General features: G+C 37.3%; 1 long non-coding RNA gene across 4 annotated transcripts; it reads right to left on the bottom strand.

The window, feature by feature from the left end:
- Positions 1 to 14,507: 14,507 nt before the first annotated feature.
- On the bottom strand, positions 14,508 to 18,991 carry LOC122295904. 4 transcript variants are annotated; one of them, XR_006238315.1, is made up of 7 exons: positions 18,482 to 18,991; positions 16,962 to 17,302; positions 16,520 to 16,650; positions 16,303 to 16,405; positions 15,248 to 15,399; positions 15,051 to 15,120; positions 14,508 to 14,948 (listed from the first exon to the last, which is right to left on the bottom strand). It is a non-coding gene; the product is annotated as an uncharacterized LOC122295904 (long non-coding RNA). The 4 variants fall into 4 exon arrangements; XR_006238317.1 differs by lacking the exon at positions 16,962 to 17,302 and adding an exon at positions 15,675 to 15,944; XR_006238314.1 differs by lacking the exon at positions 16,962 to 17,302.
- Positions 18,992 to 25,000: the final 6,009 nt, after the last annotated feature.

Below are 25,000 nucleotides of genomic sequence, written 5' to 3'. Positions count from 1 at the left end.
TCGATTGTTCTTTCACTTTGTATGAAGTTTTTCACTTCTACTATAGGCGGCAACTGTTGCTCACGCAGTTGTCTAACAAATACATTGCTCAAGACACTTGATACAAGAGAAGCTCATCCGTAGCAGTTCATATGGGTTTAAATGAATAGTCATAATAGAGGTGAGACATCTTTGATCCCTAGAAGGAAAGAGAGTCCATATGAATGGTGGATGGTTTGCCACTCACTCCAAATTTGTCTAGACAAGTCCTTTTTTTGCATAGAATAAAGATTTATTCAAACTTTAAGATGCATCATATAAGCAAGTTAGGCATGCTCAATCAGTTGATGACATGCTTGTTTGGTGGTATTCCACTCCGTATCTTATTAAACAACATTTATATAGTAATTCTACTTTGATTCGGAAAAATAAATAAAAATAAAACCCCAAAAGAGTCTTTATGAAACAAAGATGACCAAGTCACTGGTGATTAAGTGAAAATTGTTGTTATTGGCTTTTAATTTACATCTCTTTCCAATTACTTTATTTCTTGGTTTGCATAAGTTTGTCTTGGTCACTTAATTTTAAGGGCTTTCTTTCCCTTCCTTTCCCAACATTTTATAAAGGAGCTATTGCGGAGCAATATTTTTTAATACATTTCTTAATATTTAAGAAAATAATAATAATTTAATATATTTTTTAAATATTTAAGAAAAGTAAAATAAAAAATAAAAAATAAATACTCGACCTACCTAACATTTCTCTTTGTATAATTAAGTTGAGACAAACAGAGGATTACCTCAGGGCCTCATGGGACTTGATCCTTGACCACTAGACCTAGAGCCCATAGGCTCTTGGCCCAGTATGTTTTTATACACTAATTTAGCCCTGTTAAACATTTAAGCATATGCAATAGAAACATAGCCTTGTTGAAAACTTCATCCGAATTTGATTAAGTTATTTCTTAGTATTGTTTGAAAAATTCGACTCGTAACATCCTAAGTGTAACAAATCATGTGATACGTTTAACTGTGACAAACAATCAAGCTAATCATTTAAATTTTTATAATTAATATGATAAACATATCAATATCTGTCTTGTCAATAATATTATTCTCAAGTTACACTTCAAATATCACAAGTAGTAAGACTCTTTCAATTTTCTTATCGACTCGATAGAGTCATAATTTCTTATTATTTACTTCAAAAAATCTTTATGAATAAATTCATTGTGCGAAAATCAAAATGGTAGAACAATTCTTTTTCTTAAATCAAGACTCCATGAGTTCAGAGTAATGAATGTGAAGTTAAGATTTTCATTTGGAAGTACAAAATTTACACGATGAATGGAAAACTTAGACCATCACATACTCAGTTTTTAGTTTGTGTAGTTGTGTCACTTTTGCAAGCACTGCCAGCCAAAGTTTTGACTAGCGAGAACCTGAGAAGGGCACAGTGCAAAAGGGTCACCTAAAGTTGGTGATCCATGCATGGTTTCCTTTGTTTTTCTTTCCCTTTTTTTTAGTGTGATATTTAAATTAGAGAAATAATATGTACAAATTCCATATAGACAAACTCCATTCAGGCTTTTGCATATAAAAATTAAAAAAGTGGATCCCACGTTGCAAAAGTATTAAAAAAAAAAAAAACCCTTTTATTTTTAAGTAAAACCCAATTTTTAACAGAAGAACTTTCTATTTATAGATCGTACATGTCATTACTCTTTAAACTAAGATTACCAATTTGCAACAAATGCTCAGTCCCAAAATATATTTATGTATTGGACCTCCAAGTATATGTTACTTAAATAGTTGACACATATAACTATTTAAAATGTGTCATATCAGAAACTATGATTAAAAATGACAAAATTCGAAATAAAATAGCATTGCTCCTAAAATATAGGCAAGTATTCTATATTTAGTTTACAAATTTGTGATCCAAGATTCTAATTTGTTATGTTTGAGGCATATGCTTTCAAATATACTAAGTTTGAGATCCCTTGTTTTTGAAACTAGCCTCGCAATGACTTCCTGAGAAGGGTGGCTCTACAGTCACCACTGGGAGCTCCCGCTAGTTACTTTTATATTTTTTTTTTATATGTATTTTTTTAAAACTTTTAAATATTTAAAAAAAAAATTAAAATATTAGTAAAAAATACTTACTTAACTATTAAGTAAGAAAAATATTAAAAATAAATAAAAAGTCCCAGTAAGAGCCACCAGGGAGAAGAGTAGTATTTTCCTCTTAAGTAAAAGGCAATCTACTACTTACATAACCATTTAAAATATGACTAAATATGATAAAGTTTAAGATAATAATATAATTGATCCTAAAACAAAATAGGCAACTTTCCTACTTTTACTTTACAAATTTATGATCCAAAATCTTAATTTGATATATATTTGTAGAGTAATATTAGATACAATTCTATGGTGTACAAGTCTCGCACACTCTTTTTAAAGAAATTGATAAATGTGGGACGTGCTTGAAAAAAATAAATTTTTAATAGTAAATTTCATTCTTTTTCAAAAGAATAGGGTGCTAAGACTAAATTTAGTATTGATCGTATCCTATAATTTCAAACATACTTAAAGTTGAGATTTGGGGTCCCTTATTTTTAAAACCCTCTTGACTTCCTATTTTAATATAAAATACAAACAAAATAAAAATAAAAATAATCCCGTCATTATCATCAAGGTCTTACAAATTACAATTCCTACTGTTCATCCGGATTCTGGCCAGAAAACCCTAGAAAGCAAAATATCTTAGAATGCGAACAAATCTTCTTTTTTTTTTTTTTTTTTCGTAGACTTTAGTGTAAAAGATCTTATGTAAACTGTTAAGGACCTTTTAGATTTGTTATAGCTCTGGAAACCTGAGAAAGAAGTTAAAACCCACCAACATTAAGGGGATATTTGGGAAAAAAAAAATCATCTCGTATTATCTTATCTCATTTTATTTCATTTTCTTTCCAAACATCATTTAAATATAAACACTTTCAAATTAATCATTATAACTTTTCCGAACTTTCAAATAAATAAATAAAAAATAATTCAACTTTTTCCAATCTCAAAATCAAAATTATATTAAAAAAATTATATTCTAACAATATTTTAATTTTATAATATTTTTTATTCAATTTTTTCTTTTTCCTTTTACAAAATCCAATAAATACTTAATTCAAACTTTCTCACTACTATTCACAAACCATCTTACTAGTATTCACAAAATTATCATCTCATTTCCAAGCATCCAAACATCATAGGACTTCTTTCCTACCTATATTACCAAGGAGCAGTAATGAACATCCAAGACAATTAATAAATAGGAGTGATCACAATGTCTTCCACTTTCACGTACAATGTAAATTTTGTAACATTTGATTGCAGAAATTTCAATCAGCAAAAATATTCTGTGAGCATTTAGGAAAGGTTAGAGATGAGAATTTTGAGTTTGAGATGAGAGTTTAAAATATTATTTTTAGTATTATTATTGTTTTGGGATTTGAAAAAGTTGTATTAAGATTTGAAAAAGTTAAATTGTTTATTATATTTTGTGTGAGAATTTGGAAAAGTTGTAATGATGAAATGAGATTTTTGAGCTTGAGATGAGATTTCCTTGCCCCCAAACCTACCCTTAATATTATGTCAACATCAGGCATTAGACAACCATCCAATCAGTCAAATAATTAGAATTGGGTCATATTCATCCCATCTTCTCATTCAAATAGTAAACCCTAAAAAGAAAATTGAAGCCTTTTCTTTACTTTCAAGGCCTTTGGCCGGAGCTATCTTCATTTTCCTTTCCAAATTTTTCACAGCATTTTCTACAAAGCGGCTTTTGAATCGAAAGCCAAAACTCAATTAACCTTATAAACTTAGAGACTATTGCTACACCATCAAAGGTCACTGTAGACAAACCATTGGGAATTTTGTTAGTTTTCTCTCAAGTTGTATGACAGATTTTATTCTCTCAGATTCATGTACAAACTATGTATAAATATCACTCGCAATGCAAATACAAATTACTATGGAATTCAGCCAAACATGTGACTCTGATATGGTATCAAAGCTTTCGACTCACAGTCTCTGATTCACAGCGTTATCTTCTCCCTTTCCCTTCCCCAATCCTTCCATCATGTCTTCCTTTTCTCATATTGTCACAACCAATTTAAACACAGATAATTACCCTCTGTGGAAGGTGCAGATCACTGCATACCTTCGAGGTCAAGACCTCTACCAATATGTTGACGGTAGTCTTGTCTCCCCATCTAAAACTTTACCAGATCAATCTACATCTACTCCTCAAACCAACCAAGATTTTACATCTTGAAAGCGCAATGATCAACTGGTACTCAGCACCCTATTTTCTTCCCTCTATGAATCAGTCATTGATCATGTCCTTTCATCAAACACCTCACATGAGCTCTGGCTCTCCCTTTCTTCTCTGTTTGCATCACATTCCCAAGCTAAATAGTTTCAGGTGGGGTTTCAACATGCTAATCTAACTCAAGGTGAGCAATCCATCAACGATTATTTTGGTAAGGTTCGCTCACTTGCGAATATTCTTACTATCACGGGTAGCCCCTTACCTGATCAAGAGTTTGTCACTTACCTTCCCACTAGACTCAATTCCACATATAAATCCTTTGTTACATCTGTAACTACATGAGCTGAGCCCATCTCTTCTAACAAACTTTACCAATTGTTGCTTGTTCATGAAAGTAGATTGTCTTATACTGCAAGGTATACCTCCTCCCTTGAGCCCTCTGTTAATTTTACCAATACTGGTAGTCATGGACGGGGTCATTATCAAGGTGGTCAAAATGGTCGTAGAGGAAGAGGCAGAACAACCTACTCCAACTATGGTGGCCATTCTTTCTTGTCAGCTATATAACCACATACCTTATAGAATCAGGGACCTACCTGTCAGGTCTGTCACAAAGCTGGCCATATTGCCTTACAATGTCAACATCGTTTCGACCACAGCTACCAATTTGCTGCTCCACCATCCTTCTCTATGAATATTACAGGTCCTCAAAGCTTCTCTGACCACACATGGTACCCAAACTCTACTGCAACCCACCATATCACCCATGACTTTGCTAACTTCAACCTCTCCTCTAAGCCATACAATGGTAATGATCAAATTCGTGTTGGCGATGGCTCAAGCCTCTCCATTCAAAACACTGGTGACTCTTCTCCATCTTCTCCTTCCTCTTCCTTCTTACTGTGCAATCTACTTCATGTTCCAAGTATAACCAAAAACTTGAATTATGTTTCTCAATTTTGTTTGAAATAATCTCTGCTACTTTGAGTTTCATGCCAATTTCTTTTCTGTGAATGACATCTCGATGAGGAAGCCCCTCATCATAGGACCACTCTGTGATGGACTTTATGTTTCCCTCCTCCTTTCACGACTACTTCTCCTTCTACCTCATCTCCTTCAACTCATCTCAACGAACACACCTCCGTGGCTAAGTGGCACCATCGGCTGGCCCATCCTTATTACTCTGTTGTCTCCAACATCCTGCGCACCAACCATTTGAAAATTGCCTCCAATGCTTCCAGATACACCTACACCAACTGTCCTCTTGCCGAAAGCCATCAACTCTCATTTTCTCCTAATTGTTAATAGGCCTTAGAACTTGTGTGTGCGGATGTTTGGGGCCAACTCCTTTTGTTTCTAGACTAGGCTACAAATATTATGTATCTTTTGTAGACCAATTCACCAGGTTCACTTGGTTCTATACTTTAAAATTAAAATCAAAGGTTCCTCAAGTCTTTTCAAATTTTTTACCTTATGTTGAACGTCTTTTTAATACCAAACTTCTGAATTTAAGCCACTCACACCATTATGTCACAAGCTTGGTTTTCATCATCATTTTTCCTGTCCACATACCCATCAACAAAATGGGCTTGTGGAAAGGAAACATAGCCATATTGTAGAAACCGGACTTGCCATTATGGCCCATGCATCTCTTCCCTTTCAATTTTGGGCCAAAGCTTTCAACACTGCCGCTTATCTTATTAATCTCTTACCATCTCCAACTGTCCAAAATAAATAACCATTTTTTTTTTCATGTTAATCACCGTCACTCTGATTATCATTTTTTAAAAGTTTTTGGATGTCAGTGTTTTTCCAACATACATCCTTACAATAGAAACAAAATTAATTTCAGATCTACCCATGTCTTTTCATCGATTACAACTCTATACACAAGGGATATAAGTGGTTGGACATAACCACCCAAAGACTCTATATATCTCGTGATGTTATATTTCATGAAGATTCCTTCCCCTAATCAAACACTCGGCCCATTAACAAATCCTCTCTACTGTTCGTGTCCAACCCATTACATACTCACTCCTCATAAGCCAACTTACCCATCCTCTTCAAATCCCTAATTTGTCTCCTTTGACTTCCCCTTCTAGGCCTTCAACTCCCACTTCTACTTCTACACCTACCCGAAATCAAATCCCTAATATCCCACCCCAATCTAATCCCCCCATTCTCACTCCACCTCATTCTCCCATCATCACTCGATCTCACACTCATTTTTCCCATACTCGTGTCTATTTGGATGGCACCGTCCCATACCCTTCTTGAAATTGTCTCACTACCACTGTGCACACCCCTACCAATTACTCAGTAGCTTCTAAACATACAAAACGGTGTGATGCCAAGCAGTAGGAGTATAGTGCCTTGCTCCAAAACTGTACTTGGACCTTAGTCCCTCCTAACCCATCTACTAATATCCTTGGTTTCAAGTGGGTGTATCACACCAAACTCCTTGCCGATGGGTCCATTGAAAAAAGGAAGGTGAGACTTATAACCAAAGGCTATCATCAGCAGCTTGGCATCGATTTTCATGAGACTTTTAGTCCCGTGGTTAAGGCTCCGACCACTCGACTCATTCTATCAATTGTTGTTGCTCGCGGATGGCCTCTATGCCAAGTTGATATCCAGAATGCATTCTTTCATTGAACCCTTACTCATCAGATATACATGCAACAACCTCAAGGATTTATAGATCCTCTGCATCCCAATTATGTGTGTAAATTGCATAAAGCAATTTACAGACTCAAGCAGGCCCCTAGGGTTTGGTTTGCCCAGGTATACATTTGAACAATACAGAAGCATATCAAAAGTGGATGCAATCTCATATCAATATCTTGATATGACAATGCATCCACTTTTGATATGCTTCTATAATGTTCAAAATGCATACCGTGTGCTTTTAAATTGCAGAACTAATGGCTTTATTTTCTAGGCTCAAGGATTTCTTGGTTTCTAGATAGATTAGCCTGGTTTGTTTTGACAAACCATCTTGTTTTGACAAACCATCTCAACTTAACTCATTTCATTATTACAACATTTTCAAATCTTCATAAAAAATAAAATAAACAACTCAACTTTTTCATATCTCAAAACAAAAATAAAATAAACAATTCAACTTTTTCAAATCTCAAAACAAAAATAATATTAAAAAAATATATTCTAACAATATTTTATTTAACTTTGAACTTTAATCTCAACTCATCTCATCTCATCTATGAAAATAAATGGGGCTAAATTTGATGATTTCAACTGACATCTAGATATCTGTAGTGAAAATATGTTAGTTGGCCTCCTCGACGGGTCTAGCCTATAGTGAAAACAACCCACATAAATCAAACAAGTTAGTTGAGGCCTGTTGGAGACACTTAAGAGGTCAAACTATCTCTCTCGAGATTGGAGATTGCCCTAGGGTTTCGTGCGTGGTGACTCTCCCCGCCCTATCATCCTCCTCTGCGAGTCTGGCCTGCGATGATGTAGGAAGAATCAAGAGAACATGGGGGTACAAATTATGGCGTATGGTATGTCTGTAGTGTCTGTTGCAGGGCATTTTTATGCAAATATTGGGGTGCATAGGCCTTAGCCTTTACCAGAGATTGATCTTCCGATTGGAGAACCACGATTTAATGATGGTGAGATATTCTTTCTTTTCTCTAAGGAGAGATAAAAAAAGTCAGCCAAACCTTTTCGTTTCTCTGTTGTCCTGAAATTTCTACGTCGAAGACCTTCGCTGGATCATGTTAGAGGCTTCATTAAAAATCGTTGGCATTCTATGTCAGTGGTGGGACAGTTGAAAAATCCTCGTAATTTGCTAGTTAGATTATCGAATGAGGAAGATTTTGTGATTGTGATGGAAAGGGGTAATGTGGAAATTCAAGGTGTTCTTTTCTACATTTTTCATTGGACTCCTGATTTCAATGAAGAAGAGGATTCTCCTTTGGTGCCTATTTGGATCTCCTTACTGGGATTACCACTAAATTATTTTCATGTCTCAATCTTGAAGAGCATTGGAGAAAGATTTTGGGCATTTTTTGAAATGTGATAATGCCACTGCATGTGTTACAAGGCCAGAAGTGGCGAGAATTTGTGTGGAAATGGACATATCTAAACCTCTACATCATCATTTCTAGTTGGGTCCCTTGGGGCTTGAGTCGAGTCATTATCAAGAGGTCATCTATGAATCTATTCCAGCATTTTGTGGGTGGTGTCGGAAACAAGGTCACCTTGAATCAAAGTGTGAGTTTAAAGAAAAATCTATGGAGAAAGGCAAGGTGAAGGTTGTGTAGGAGGATGCTAGGAAGGGGAATTTGAAACAATTTTGGAACGTGGTTGGGACAAAAAAAGTTTCGAAGGTGGTAAACCGGTCGGTGCACAGTGGAATTCATTCAAAACTTACCTATGTCTGTTCAGCAGCAGTTTGACCCTGGTTCAAACCGCTGAACCGGTCGAACCAATAAATCTTTTTTTTTTAATATACATACTCAAAACGATGTCATTCCACTTAAGTTTCAGTAGAACGGCATCATTTTCTACATATAAGTATACAACAGTCAACAGATAATTGAAATAACGCCGTTTGGTATTCATGTAAGACGTATGAAAAAAAAAAATTAATTGAAACGACGCCATTTGATTTTAAGAAAAGGGGGCATCTTTTCGAAATCATCTTCAACCTCCAGCTTCTTTTTCCTCCATTCCTCTCATCTGTTGCACTAGCTCTCTCTCTCTCTCTCATCTGCAATACTCTCTCTCTATACTCTCTTAGGCGAACTAAGCCACCAAGGTAACCAAAAATCGGCTAATAACTGACAAAGAACTGCCGAAGTCAATACGGCCAGTTTACCTCCTCCCCATCGACCAGTTACAATCGGTGGCTCCTCCCTCTGCAACGACATTGGTCGAAGTCAGTTTTGCCTAAAAACTACACTAAATACGTCGGTTTTCACCCTTATTAGAAACAAGGTCACCTTGAATCAAAGTGTGGGTTTAAAGAAAAATCTATGGAGAAAGGCAGGCAAAGGTTGTGCAGGAGGATGGTGGGAAGGGGAATTTGAAACAAGTTTAGAAGGTGGTTGGGACAAAAAAAGTTCTCGACATAGAAAATGATCTCGAAAAGGTGGATGAGCCTAAATGCAAACGAAAAGTGATTCTAGCAAGGATTCTTGGTTGAGAAGGTGATGGGGTTCAGCAATCGGTAGAGGTTCTATTTGCAAGTCTGAATGGTGACTTGTTCACTTAACATCAATTGCGCGCACCTTGAACCTGATCCAAGATCTTTTTTTAGTATGCGGGAGGAGACAATGGAAAATGTTAGTGGTTTGATTTCAAATTGGTTTGATCAGTTGGAAAAGGAAGCGACTAAGGCAAATTTTGATGAAATGAACAATGGCCTTTTATCCCTGAGAAGCTCATTGAAAATTATAGATGAAGCCTTGGAGTATGGATTATGTAGAGAAGCAGATAGAGTAGTGGAGGAGGAAGGAATGGTCGAGCTGGCTAGGATGCACGTAAATTCTATGTCAGATAAGGAAGATGATGATGATATGGAAGAATAGGCCGCAAAATGTTATGAGTCAGACATTGATGTTAATATTCTGATTAAGCATCTTTGGGGTGTTAAAAAAAGGAAAACCATTGTAGTTCTAGAAAGGACTACACGTTCCAATAAATCTTATTAATTTGATGAATATTCTTACATGGATTATTAGGGGTATTTGTTCGTCGACGGCTAGATTGCAACGTATTATGAATAAGCATAGGCCATCAATGGTGGCTTTATTAGAACCTTTTCTTTCTATTAATAAGTGCAAGCATTGGGCTGGGTGGTTGCATATTCCAAACTTTTGTCATGACATAGAAGTTGGAGGTAAAGTGTGGTTGTTTTGGGATAATGGGACTAAATTTGAGTTGCTCTCTATTTTGGATCAAGCGTTAACTGGCTAGTTTTCTTGTGGACATAATCGTGTATTAGCTATTTTTATGTATGCTAGTTGTTTCCAACAACAACGTCGGTTTCTTTGGCATTATCTTTGTGATATGAATATAGATGGTTACCTAGGTTTTTAGGAGGAGATTTTAATATAATCCGGTGGAAAATGAAAAACTTGGTGGTATTTTCCAGTATTTTCAGGCCATTATGGATTTCAACAATTGTATCCAAGCATGTAGTTTACTTGATATTCCTTCGGCTGGTCAATGGTTTTCATGGTGCAATGGGAGGTTAGGAGGGGGTAGAATTTGGGCACGGCTTGATAAAGTGTTAGTGAATACCGAGTTCTTGGCCTCTTTTGCAAATGGGAGGATGGAATATTTATCTAGAATATCATCGGATCACTGCCCAAGGATAATTGAGTTGGTTCGTGAATAACGGCGTGGGCCTCAACCTTTCTGATTTCAGCGCATATGGTGCACTCATAATAATTTTATAATAATTTTTTGGAGGTTGTACGTGAATGTTGGGAGCAGGAAGTCACCAGTTGTGCTATGGTGAGGTGAGTTTGAAGCTGAAAAAATTGAAACAAGTGTTGAGAAAGTGGGATGTTGACGTCTTTGGCAAGGTTAAGATGGATCGTAAAGTCATGATTGAAGAAGATTTGGTTGCTTTAGAACATAACATGATCAATAACTTTTTGCAAGAAGTTGAAGCTAAGCCAGCTATTGTTATGTAAGCAAAAACATCTTTAATATTTACATTGCCAAGAAATTATGGGATGTCAAAAGTCGAGAATTAAATGGCTCAAGGAAGGTGAGTCAAATATGACATTCTTTCATGCGTCGCCTAAGTGTAAGAGGAAGAATAAAAGTATAGATCATATGCTACTTGAAGATGGTCGGATTCTTAATACAGCAGATGATATTTACAATGGCATAATGACTTTTTTCTAGGAACTCCTTTTGACATCTACAGTTTCTGGTGATAGGAAGCCATGAGTTTATTAACTCCTTATTTTTTATGAGGATAATTTTCTTTTGTGTAGGGCTTCTTTGATGGAAGAGGTCAAGAAGGCTCTTTGGTCTATCCCTCAAGATAGTAGCCTGGGTCCTAATGGTTTCTCGACAAGCTTTTTCTAGCATGCGTGGGATATTATTAAAGGGGATTTGTTGAACATGGCAATTGAACTTTTTGACGGAAAGCCACTTTCTACTTTCTTTGGTGCTACAAATATAGTGTTGATACCAAAAGTTGATGCACCAGATAGTTTTACCATATTTCATCCCATAAGCTTGTGCTTAGTGGTGTATAAAGTGTTGACGAAAATAATGGTAAGCAGGATGGCACTATTAATGGGGAATTTGATTTCTAAAGAGCAATCGGCATTCCTTAAAGGGCGTAGTATATTTGATAATATTTCCATTGCACAGGAATTGGTTCGTGGTATAAATCGATGAGTTTCGGGGGATCAAGATTGATATGGCCAAAGCATATGATCGAGTTAATTGAAAATTTTTTATGGAAGTTATGAGGCGATTGGGTTTCTCAGCAAAATGGAGGGAACTTGTTTTCAATTGTATCTCTTCTCCTATGTGTTCTATAATATTGAATGGCATCGATGGTTAAAGGATTTTTCAAGCCTTCTTGGGGTCTTCAACAAGGCTACCCTTTATTGCCGTACCTTTTTATTTTATCGGACGAGATTCTTTCTTGCATGATTCGAGAAGAGTTTAACAAAGGTTTTATTAAACCATTCAATCCTCTTGGGGGAGCACTGATCAGTCATTTGTTTTATGCGAATGATCTCCATCTTTCTGCTAATGGTGGACAGCTGTCAATTCATAAGATCATGGACATGTTGCACTCTTATGAAGCTATTTTGGGTCAACTTGTAAGTCCCACAAATCTTCTATTTTCTTTTCAAATAAATTTCCTCTTAGTAGGAAAGTTGAGGTGCTTCAGGCTACAGGATTTGTGGAGGGGCTGTGGCCTTGTAATTATCTCAGAGTTTCGTTACATGTGGGGAGGGGAACAATCCATTTGTTTGATCCGTTGATTATCAAAGTGCAGAAAAAACTGGCAGGTTGGAAGAGTAAAATTTTGTCTTTTGGGAAAAAAAGTACTCTTATCAAACATGTGCTAAGTAGTATGCCCATTAATATTTTATTAGTGTTGAATCTTCCAAAGGGGGTGTATAAAGGTATATCTTCCATTTTTTCCAAGTTTCTTTGGGACCTGGTGAGGATTTAAAGAAAAGAAAATAGGTGGCTTGGCGTAAAATTTGTTTGCTAGTGGAAAAGGGTGGTCTGGGCATCAGGGATCTCTCATAAGTGCAATCTTCATTATTTATGAAATTTGCATGGAAATTGCTTGTAGGATTCTTTATGGGCTGAATTTTTCAAAAAGAAATATGTTGGGGAACCACATCTGGCATCAGTCTTAAGTAATTAGCGGGGTACTAGATTCTGGAAGAATATTATGCATGTGCTTCCTTTGGTGCTTGGTAATACAAAATATTTGGTTCGCCGTTGGGATATCAATTTTTGGTATGATAATTGGATGGGGGATCAAGCTTTTGTAGCGTCTCTTGAGTTGAGGGGAGATCTTTGTCTAGAAGTTAATTCGATACTTGCTAATTCCGGTTGGGATGAACTCAGGTTATGTGATCTTGTACCTAAGGAATTTGTGAATAAAATTGTAGCATCACAGGTACAACTGCAAACTGGTAGGGATACACTCATCTGGATGTTGACAACTGAAGAGGTTTTTATCATTAAATCGGCATGGCAGATTATTCGCAAGAAATGAATTTTTTGTCCATAGAGGAAGTGGCTTTGGCATAAGCATGTTCCAAAAAGGATGTCTTTTGTTTGTTGGAGAGCCCAAAAGGAAGCATTACCCGTGGATGATTTGATTATGAAGCTTGGCATTCCAATAGTTTCCAAATGTAAATGTTGTTATTCTCCTTAGATTGAAATTATTAATCATGTATTGTGCGAAGGCAAGGTTGCACAAAAAGTGTTAGACTATTTTGCTGTTGTCTTTGGTATTAGGTTTCCTCAAATGCGATCTTGGCAGGGAGTTGTGAATGTCTGGCGGCTCTGGGTGTACCTATCTTCATAAGCTGGTTTGTGTAGAGACATTACTCCCAATTTAATTACTTGGGTTCTTTGGTGCTCAAGTTGTACGGCACATATGGAAGATGTAGGGTGGAATGGGGGGGGCCAACGTCCGTGTTGTGAAAGGATTTTTACTGGATATTTCTTCACAACTTCGACGCCTCACAAGATTGAATAGTAGAGATGCAAGTATACTGAATGAGCTTAATTGTCCTATTGTGCCTATTACTGTCAAATCTCCCAGAGTAGTAGCTTGGTCAAGGCCAAGGAGTGGGTGGTTCGAGCTTAATGTAGATGGTGGTTCGAATGGTAATCTAGGCCCTGCTAGTGGTGGGGGCAACATCCGGGATGATTGTGGCCATGCCTTGGCAGGTTTTGCGCACTCATATCGTGTCTCAACTAACACGCTTGCTGAGAGGCTTGCTTTATTGGATGGTTTGAAAATGGCGCAACAGCTTTTTACATTAGAAATTTGTTGGTTGAGTCGGACTCTAAAGTAGTGGTGGGTTGGCTGAGATTTGGTACTTGCAATTTCTGGTACATGTGAGATTCTTGAAAAGAAATTCAAACTTTGTTTCAACTGTTGAACTGCAGTGTTTGTCATATCTATAGGGTAGCCAACATGGTAGCAGATGTATTAGCAAAGGGATCATCGCTTTTGACGGCAATAATGTTGGCCTTGGGCATTTGCGTGGTTTTTTGTTGACGGATTGTTTGGAATTGCCTTGTTTACGTAGATAAGTCTTAGAGTCTTGATTGATTGGATGTTGATTGATTGGATGTATATGGTTATTCCTCCACCACGTCGAGGGTTTTTTAATAAAGATTCTATTCTCCAAAAAATATATATATCTGGATATCAGTAGGCTACGCTAAGCATACAAAAGTGACATGATCCTTGTACGTTGAAATCTCAGCTACTCCCAAAAGAAGTAAAATGAAAATCTTGCAATACTCGACTAACTCCTATTTATCGAAGAAAACTAAGAAATGAGCTATGTGGAGCTCACTGTCAAATGTGAGTGGAGGATTTTCAATACACAAACTAAAGATAGGAAAGAGAAAATCTTCAACACTCGACCCATCTTCTATTTCATCAAGAAAACAAGGACAATGCGTTATGTGACTGCAGGACTTTCAATACACAAACTAGATAGGATTTCAACCCTATGAGGGTATGCTTTTAAGTTCTACATTACCAAGTAGAGCCTCGATCTAATCTCTACGTACAGGCATGCACAGAGAGAGAATAAAAATCCAATAATAAAAATAGGAAAGTCCTTATTTAAAGGGGAGCTGGGGAGGAAGCCCACGTGCATACCAAATTTTCAGCAGAAACAACTGCAGGATGGTAGACAACTTACCCAACACACTATGTGCTTAGTTGCTGCCAAAGAAATTAAATAACTTCCTGGCACCACCTGGGAACAAACGGTGGTAGTTGGGCATGACAACTACTTCTTTTAGTTGCTGGAGTATGCTTGGTTCACTGGGTGCACAGTGCTTCCCGTACATATCACTTTCTAGCACATCTTCTAGTTTTTGTTTTTTGGACAAGATGTTCCATGTAGTTTCACCTTAATTAAACAAAAAATCAGTCACTAAAACAGAGAACATATAAAAAGATAAAGAAATGAAAGGATATTCCTTAACCAATGGAGCAGTCAACACCAGTGTACCCTTTATCGCATTCGCAAAGCCCTTTAGACAGACATTTGAAATATCCATTACAATTGCTGGGGCAAGAGCCTGCAAAAAGTATCAATTTAGAACTGATGCCAAATCAAAGAAAAATAGGAAATGTGAACTTGAATGAGCAAAATTTATAATGTGACTATCTGCAAAGCAGGAAAGGAGAAATGAAATGAAAGTTCACGTTTGCCACAGTCATGACCATGAAATCCTAGGAAGCAATGGCACCATCCATCAACAGAGTCTCCACTGAAATGACAAGAATTGGGACAATGTCCTGAACCGAGAACTGGTCTACTGCTAAGAGATCATGGTATGCAGGACACATCAATTCACCTACAGACACATCAAAAAAAAAATTAATATAAGTAAATGTAAAACTTTGTTGATAGGAATAGGCATAGCCCAAGTAACAGGAAGTATACACAGAAAATGCCAAATAGAGACAGATCAAACTGGATTCAAAGAAAATGGGTTAAATAAAAATTTGTGACATAAATTGTCAGTTCATAGGACAGCCTACTTACCATTAAAGCCAAACTTATGGAAGAAGAGATATTTCCTAACTAAATCATCATAAGTTCCTTTTAAGTCAAAGCTCCCTAATTTACCTTTTAAAAAAAAAAAGTCAAAGCTCCCTAATCTGTTCAGAGGGAGCTGAATGGGCGGGCTCTCAAGCCAGAGGCAGGTGATTTTGAGGCAATCTGCCACCATTGCATATTGCCGCAAATTAGAGTGAATATCAATGGCAACTCCACCTGCTTAGGGTAGTTCACACGGTGCACAAGACTGGACCTGATCAAGGTCACTAGGGGTTGTTCGTAACTCCATTAAACATATTTTAGGGAATGGACGACTTTCATCACACCAGGGACATAAGACTGCAACAAAACATGCAATCACATCAGGCTACCTATTCTCATTTGTTATTTTTTATTATTTTAATCTTAAACATTGTAAGATCTAGTAAAGAGTCAAAGGAAAGTTCCTTTTATATTTCATTTGACCATTAGAAGAAAAGTTGGAAAAAAAGGAAAAGGATTAAACACGGAATTGACTCCCAACAGAGTGAACTAGGCTCTCTGTTTGTCATTAAAAGGCAAAATAGTCCATGGCAGGACTGGGTTTTCAGAATTAGATGCTCTCATGCTCTTTCTCCTGCTCCAATTTCTAATTACTAAGACCTAGTTAACGAGCAATAATGAATGGGGACTACAGATATTGAGCTCTAAATCATACCTCTAGAGAGTTATTATTAATGCACCTGTGTTGATAACAACCATTTCCTTGGGTCATGGAACCTCGTACAAACCCCGTACGTACTAATGATGAGGCCATACACCTACAAAGAGGGAAATATCATGAGCAATATTGAAACATGAAGTCTTTTAATTATATGCCATAGAACATCAGGCATGTCATACAGCTAGTTGAGAAAGTTCTGATAATATCAGACCTGGAGCTTCTCCCTCGCACTTCACCCAACATTCTGTCTGGTGCTCGTGCACTGTTGGTGTCAGTACATGATCCATCAGAGTAGGCTACAAAGTAAGTAGATACAGTAATCGGCCAATGATGACTGCCCACCTGCAAATGGCAATAGAATTAGTGGAACTGCAAATTAAAGACTCGGAAGAGATAATTGGAATCTCGATACGAGGAGCCATGGAATGGTGATATCTAATGTTATCCAGCACATTTAAAAAATGCATGAATTTATTTTATGGGTACCCCCATTGGCTCTAGCTGAGAGAGAGAGAGAGAGAGAGAGAGAGGCTTTATAATCTAGCTCCATGGTACTAGATAATATCTTAGCCAATCCACATCGTTCAAGCTCACTAGTACTCATGAATCAGTGAGTTTCAAAGAGTATGATATTGAGTCGAAGTTGCACACACAGGTTCAACCGGTATAGTCAGTCTGGCAGCTAGCAGCTATGATAAATATGGAGCAAAATGCCGGCAGTTGATGTTGGAACCATGAAGAGGAAGACTAGAAAAACAATGAAACATTCGAATAAATACAGGGTCATGTTAAAAAGAACCAAGTTCCATGGACCCTAAGAGTATCTGCTAGACTTGGAACGCCAAATTTTCTGTAGCTCTACTTCATTGTTACTGTTCGCCATTCCACCAACTCGCTCCCTCTCCAGGCCTAAAAAAAAAGAACGCCAAATTTTCTGTAGCTCTACTGCATTGTTACTGTTCGCCATTCCACCACCTCGCTCCCTCTCCAGGTTCTAAAAATAAAAAATAAAAAATAAAGAGTAGTGCATTATGTGGCTTATGAAAAGATAGAGGTGATCAAGCGGCATGTCACTTTTTAACAAGCGCGCATAGGAATAAGCATAATTATAGAGCAATGCAAAACCCTGTGTTATCGGGAGGTTAGTCTGCAAGACTACATAATTGCTTAAATAAAATAAGACAAAAACAAAAAGAAAGAACGAGTACCCCCGTTGGCTCTAGCTGTGAGAGAGAGAGAGAGAGAGAGAGAGAGAGAGAGAGAGAGAGAGAGAGAGAGAGAGAGAGAGAGAGAGGCTTTTTATAATCTAGCTACATGGTACTAGATCATAATATCTTAGCCAATCAACATCGCTCGAGCTCACTAATACTCATGAATCAGTGAGTTTCAAGGAGTATGATATTGAGTCGAAGTTGCACACTCAGGTTCAACCGGTATGGTCAGTCTGGCAGCTGGCAGCTATGATAAATATGGAGCAAAATGCCGGCAGTTGATGTTGGAACCATGATGAGAGAGGAAGACTTATAAAACAATGAAACATTTCAAATAAGGAAAAATTTAATTGTAAGTATAGCTGTGTACAAATATGTACATCAATTTAATGTGATTAATCAAAAAGTAAATTTTATTAAAAGTAATGCTAATTTAAATTTTAAATATGAATGAATCAATATTGATATGCATATTAATACGCGACTTTACTTGTATGCAATAGAACTCTTCAAATAAATGCAGGGTCATGTTAAAAAGAACCAAGTTCCATGCACACTAAGAGAATCTGCTAGACTTGGAACGCCAAATTTTCTGTAGCTCTACTCCATTGTTACTGTTCGCCATTCCACCACCTCCCTCCCCCTCCAGGCCCATAAAATAAAAAAATAAAAAAATAAAAAAAATACAAGAGAGTAAAAAGGTTTTCATTAATTAATTAAGGCAACGCATAGCCGACGAAGTACATGATCTATCACAGATCTTAATACAACATTAGTGCATTACGTAGCTTATGAAAAGATAGAGGTGATCAAGCGGCATGTCACTTTTTAACAAGCGCGCATAGGAATAAGCATAATTATAGAACAATGCAAAACCTGTGTCATCGGGAGGTTAGTCTGCAAGACAACATAATTGTTTAAATAAAATAAGACAAAAACCAAGAGAAAGAAAGAGTGCATACAGCTGGCATTTTCACTCAAGAAACTTATCAAAGTTCCCCAAATCGGCAAGGCCAGAGTACGTTTAACTAGTCTTTTCTTGAAACAACGGCAGCAATCACCACAAAACTCGCCGGAGCAATCACACAAAACATCACTCAACACCAAAGACGATAAAAAAGATCCGTTCCCCACAAAAAATTAAAAAATGCGTTGGGATTCTCTGGAGGCCAGGCCTTGCCCCCTATCTTTCACCGTTGAGAACGGAAAGTTTCCTTTGCACCGTGAGACGCTCGTTGACGTTCTCTCTGAAGCGAGATCTCGAAAAGATCTCACCTAGTCTCAACTTGAAATATGGGCGACTCGGCTGAGTGTTAAATGAGTTATCCCCCAACGCTCTTTGCCCTTGTACATGGGGAACCCACGTAAGTCGGGAAACCGTATATAAAGCCGTTTGTATCTTTCGCTTAGTCAGTGTGGGATAATGTTAGGGCCGGCTAAGAGACCAAGGCCACCCCACCTTGAGTCCGACGCCCCCCACAATGAAAAACAAATAGCTTACCATAAAATCAAACATTAAAATCAACTCTTGCCAAAAATAAAATCAACATTAAATGATAAAATTTGGTTAAAAAAACAGGAAATATAAAAGTTTTATTCAAAAATATCTTATTCAAAATGTATAAATTTTTTAAAGAATGGTGAAACTAGAATAGAAGTAGCAAAATAATGATATATTACTCTTTGAAGAGATACGATCTGTCAACCATGATTCTCTCTCCATGACTTCCTCACATATTTAATTCCTTACTCTGTTTTGTATACGATCTTATTTTCCATGTATAGCATAATAGGCAGTGATTATATTTTCTTGTAAAGCACAATAGACAGCCATGATGTTAGCTGTACATAACCGTTACTCGCATCTGTAATTTCTGTTTAAGATGAATACAATATCAAAGGAAAGTAAGTTAGTTTTCCTACATGGTATCAGCGCCCCCAGAGGTATCACCAACGATGGAGTCTTCTACCTCTTCGATCCCACCTGTGTCAAATCCCTCTTCTCTTGAATTTTTACCATCTTCTCCTCATTTACCTGATATCTCCATTAAGCTAGCTTCCACCAATTATCTTTTGTGGAAAGCCCAAGTCATTCCCATTCTACGTGGCAATGGTCTTCTTGGCTTTGTGCAAAATCAGGTTCCTTGCCCGTCGCAAACCATCATCGGTGAAGATGGTGTGTCTCGAACCAACCCAGCGGCAGCCATGTGGCTGCGCACTGATCAATTGATCCTTGGATGGATCAATAGCTCCCTATCCGATGGTCCCTGTCCCAAGTCATCAATAGTGAATCCTCTCATGATGCTTGGAAGGTTTTGGAGACTCTTTATGGTAGTCATACTCAGGATCGTCTTCAACAGATGAAGGGCGAGTTGCAGTCGCTCAACAAAGGCAATTCTTCTTTAGAGGATTACTTGCACAAGGCTAAATCTCTAGCTTTGTCTCTTCGAGGTGCCGGTAAGCCAATGGATGACGATGAGTTCATCATATGTATTCTTCGAGGCTTAGGATCTGAGTTTGATCCTATAGTAGCAGCTTTAAATGCTCGGGATATTTTTCCACCTCTTGAAGGGGTCATCGGCAAATTACGTGATTTCGAAATTCGTCTTCAAGCAGCACGAGTAACTTCTCCTAATGTTGCATTTTACACAAACCGTGGCAAAACCAATACAAAGTCTCGTGGAGCTCATGGTTCTCGTGGTCGTAATATTCCACCCAACCACACTACTTCTCAATCCCAACAAAAAGATGCTCGTTTTTCACGCTCAACTAGAGGTAATTCTGGAACTCGTTCTCAAGCTTTCACAAATCGTGGTGGATGTGGCCCTGCTCGTGGACGTGGTGGCATAACTAGCTTTCGATGTGGAGGCCCCAATCATAAAGCAGATGGATGCTTTGCCTCAGATGAGGAAGCAGAACAATTCAAAGCTTTTGCTGCACTCCAAGTTGCCGATACTACAGAGGACACCTGGTACCCCGACACTGGTGCAAATCATCATATGACATCTGATACCAGTGAAGTACAAGGTATTCATTCTTATCTTGGAAATGATGCTATTATGGTTGGCAATGGAAATGGTTTACCCATATCTGGTATTGGACACGTCTCACTACCTGCTACTAATATCAAGCTCAATCATGTTCTTATTGTCCCTGATATTAAAAAGAAATTGCTATCTGTCTCTCAACTTACAAGGGAACATAACTGTTATTTTATATTTTATCCTTGGGGCTTTCTTCTTAAGGACATGAGGACGAAGCAGGTGCTACTTAAGCGCTCAATGGTCGATGGCTTGTATCCAATCCAGTTCCGCCAACATTCAAATTCTCCAGTTGGTCTACTCTCAACTAAAGTACCCAGCAACTTGTGGCATGCTTGGCTTGGACACCCTCAAGCTAGAATTCTTCAACTTTTATCTTTACCATTTCTAAATAAAAATGTTGCTTTTTGTGAAAGTTGTGTTTTGGGTAAATCAACCAAATTACCATTTAGCTCTCGAGAGACATATGCTACTACCTTTTTACATACTCTTCACACCGATGTGTGGGGACCTGCTCCAATCTCCTCCTATGATGGGTTTCGATTTTATTTAATCATTGTCGATGAATATTCTCGATATACATGGCACTTTCCTCTTGCTCGTAAATCTGATGTTGCCACTATATTTCCTGCATTTCTTCAGCGAATGGTTAACCAGTTCAATTCTCGTGTAAAAATAATTCAAAGTGATGGTGGCGGTGAATTTGTTAACCAAAGTTTACAAGATTATTTTGTAGCCCATGACATTATTCACAGATTATCATGCCCAGGGACACCAGAGCAAAATGGGTTGGCCGAACGTCGGCATCGGCATATTGTGGACACTAGTTTAACGTTAATGGTACATGCTTCCATTCCGCCACGATTTTGGACAGCTGCATTTACCACTGCCGTATTTCTTATCAATCGGCTTCCAACTTCTATTCTGGGTAACAAGTCTCCTTATGAACTTGTTTTTGGATCACCACCATTCTATACTCTTTTATGAGTTTTTGGGTGTGCATGTTACCCATTACTTACTCCTTTTGGAAGGTCCAAACTGGATTATAAATCCATCCGTTGTGTGTTTCTGGGCTACTCTCCACATCACAAAGGGTATCAATGTTTAGACATGCAAACAGGTCACATATATATATATATATATATATATATATCTCGGCATGTAAGATTTGATGAATTCACATTCCCATTTAAGTCTACACAGGAGTCCAATAAAACTGATTTTCATGCCTTCAAAGTTCGTGCTCTTCCCAGGCCTTTTCAAATTGCTGCTTTGCAATCTCTTCCATCGGATTCTTTATCGGCAGCTGCCACTCGTGTTGCCCATGAGCCTCCTTCATCTCCTTTTGCCCAACACTCTGCCTCAATGCCTCAGTCCGCATCATGCCAGGAGCTTCCTACTCACACTATCCTTCAGGATGCTTCCGAATTGCCTTCTCCAACAATTGAGGACATCTCACAAGCTGCTCCACGTCGAACTCATCACATGATCACACGGGCTCAAACAGGTTCATTAAAGCCTAAGGTTTTCCTCTCTTCAAGACATCCAGTCCCTGTATGTTTTCTAGCAGATCTTGCAAACCAACCACAAGAGCCTCAAACGTATAAGCACGCTCTCACTGATCCAAAATGGCAGCAAGCCATGCAAGCTGAAATTAATGCTCTTCATAGCAACAACACGTGGACTTTGGTGCCTCGAAGACCATACATGAACGTGGTTAGCAGCAAATGGGTGTTTAAAATTAAAACACGATCTGATGGCTCAATTGAATGGTATAAAGCTCGACTCGTGGCCCGTGGTTTCACACAACTTCCTGGCTTGGACTATGATGAAACATTTAGTCCAGTGGTTAAACATGGTACCATCCGATTGATCCTCACCCTTGGTTTGTCTCAAGGATGGTCAATTAAACAACTTGATGTAAGCAACGCTTTTCTTCATGGTGATTTACAAGAGCGTGTATATTTATCTCAACCACCTGGTTTTGAAGACTCGTCTCATCCTCATCATGTTTGCCACCTGCATAAAGCTCTCTACGGTTTAAAACAGGCTCCAAGAGCTTGGTATATGAAGTTCAGTAATTATCTTCAGCAAATGGGCTTCCATCAATGTCCCTATGATCAATCCTTGTTTTCTCGACGTTAAGGATCCGATATAATTGTGCTCTTAATTTATGTCGATGACATACTTATAACAGGGAGCTCTCCTTCAAAAATCAGCAACTTTATTTCTCATCTCTCTACTGCTTTTCACATGAAGGATCTTGGCGATGTCCATTTCTTTTTAGGCCTACAAATTACACGAGATGAGTCGACCATCACTATCACTCAGACTCGCTATCTACTTTCTCTACTTCAGAAATTTGGTATGGATGGTGCGAAACCAGTCTCCACTCCTATGGCCTCTGGTACATTGACTGCTAATGAGGGAGTCCCCCTAGCTGACCCAAGCTATTATCGGCGCCTTGTTGGTTCACTACAATATCTCACTTTGACACGCCCTGATATTTCCTATGTGGTCAACAATATTTGTCAGTTCATGCAAAATCCTCGAGACACTCATCTCATTGCCGTTAAGCGTATCTTTCAGTACCTCAAAGGTACTCTTAATATTGGCCTTAATTTTGTACAAGCTCCTTTCATTGCCCTTCGTGGTTTTTGTGATGCGGACTGGGCTGGATCCAGGGATGATCGACTTTCTACAACTGGGTTTGCTATCTATATGGGTGATAACCTGTTATCCTGGGGAGCTAAAAAGCAAGCTACTGTATCTCATTCCACAGCGGAAGCCGAATATCGAGCTTTGGCCTCAACCACAGCTGAACTTATGTGGTTTATGCATCTTCTGAAAAGCATTGGCTATTTAATTCCTGCTCCCACATTATATTGCGACAACATCAATGCTATCAATATGGCCAAGAATCCCGTTTTTCATCATCGCACGAAACATATCGAAATCGATGTTCATTTCATTCGGGAACAAGTTGCTCGTGGTATTCTTTCTCTGCAACACATCTCTGGTCCAGATCAAATAGCCGATATATTTACAAAACCATTGTGTGCTGCCAAGTTTCTACCGAATAGAAGCAAGCTCTTCATCAGTCCAATACCGCCTTGAGCTTGAGGGGGGATGAAGAGATACGATCTGTCAACCATGATTCTCTCTCCATGACTTCCTCACATATTTAATTCCTTACTCTGTTTTGTATACGATCTTATTTTCCATGTATAGCATAATAGGCAGTGATTATATTTCCTTGTAAAGCACAATAGACAGCCATGATATTAGCTGTACATAACCGTTACTCACATCTGTAATTTCTGTTTAAGATGAATACAATACCAAAGGAAAGTAAGTTAGTTTTCCTACACTCTTGAGTATTTGTTATAGAGAAATTCTATTCATCATTTTAATACACTACAAATTATACATTATTTTTTTATTTTTTTCTCTTATCAAATATGTGGTGTATGGATAATAAATAGAATAACTCAATTATTGTAGAAAGAATAAAACCAAAAAATATTTAAAAAATAAAATAAATATAATTTGTGGTGTGTGAAAATAATGAATAACAAAATTCTTTTTTAAAATAAGACGGCCTTGATTTGTTTTAGAATTAAGCATTAAAAGAAGTATTATTGATAAGGGATAATACTCCATTTATAGAAATATTAGGTTCTTTTTCAAATTGTTATATTGCTTATAGAAATTATTAAACAAAAAAATAATAGTGGTTTTGCATCTCAAAATTTTTAAATAGAATTTTCTTATTTAAATATTATTATCATTTTTAAATTAAAGCCTCATGTACTTAATGGCTCGCCTTAGGCCACAAAATATATAGAGCTGCGCCTGGACAATGTTGAAGCTGCGTATAAACCATTGGTTAGGATTGACTTCGGTTAATTAATATTTACCCGATGATTGTGACACATGGAAATTATAAACCATGTGACTGCTTGGTTTCTGACACGCAGCTAGCAAGCCACCTATCTGACTTACAAGTAGTAAGAAAATAAAACCAATTATCGTTAAAACAAGGAATATGAACAATGAACAACATAGATATAAAATGAGAAGTATTATAGCCAAAAAAAAAAATAAGTTCCTCAAAAGTATACCTATATACTAATATAATTTCATATGATACATTATATTTAGTTTACAATAAAAATAACTTTACAATTTAACATTTCACATCAAATCACATCAATTTGTAGTTTTACTTTTGTGATATTTCTTTATAATTAAAGCATTTCTCATATGACATGCATATTTATGAGTATATAATGTCATGTGTCATCTCTCTCTCTTCATCTTTTTTTTTTTCCCGATTAGAATAATCATAGAGTAGGGGGAAAAGAAATGAAACTTCGAAAAAAAAAAATGCACTGCAATCGATTGTTCTTCCACTTTGTATGAAGTTTTTCACTTCTA

The sequence above is a fragment of the Carya illinoinensis genome, chromosome 15 (assembly GCF_018687715.1).
Source record: "Carya illinoinensis cultivar Pawnee chromosome 15, C.illinoinensisPawnee_v1, whole genome shotgun sequence".
In the NCBI taxonomy this organism is placed as follows: Eukaryota; Viridiplantae; Streptophyta; class Magnoliopsida; order Fagales; family Juglandaceae; genus Carya; species Carya illinoinensis.
This window is presented reverse-complemented; position numbering and strand designations above follow the sequence as displayed.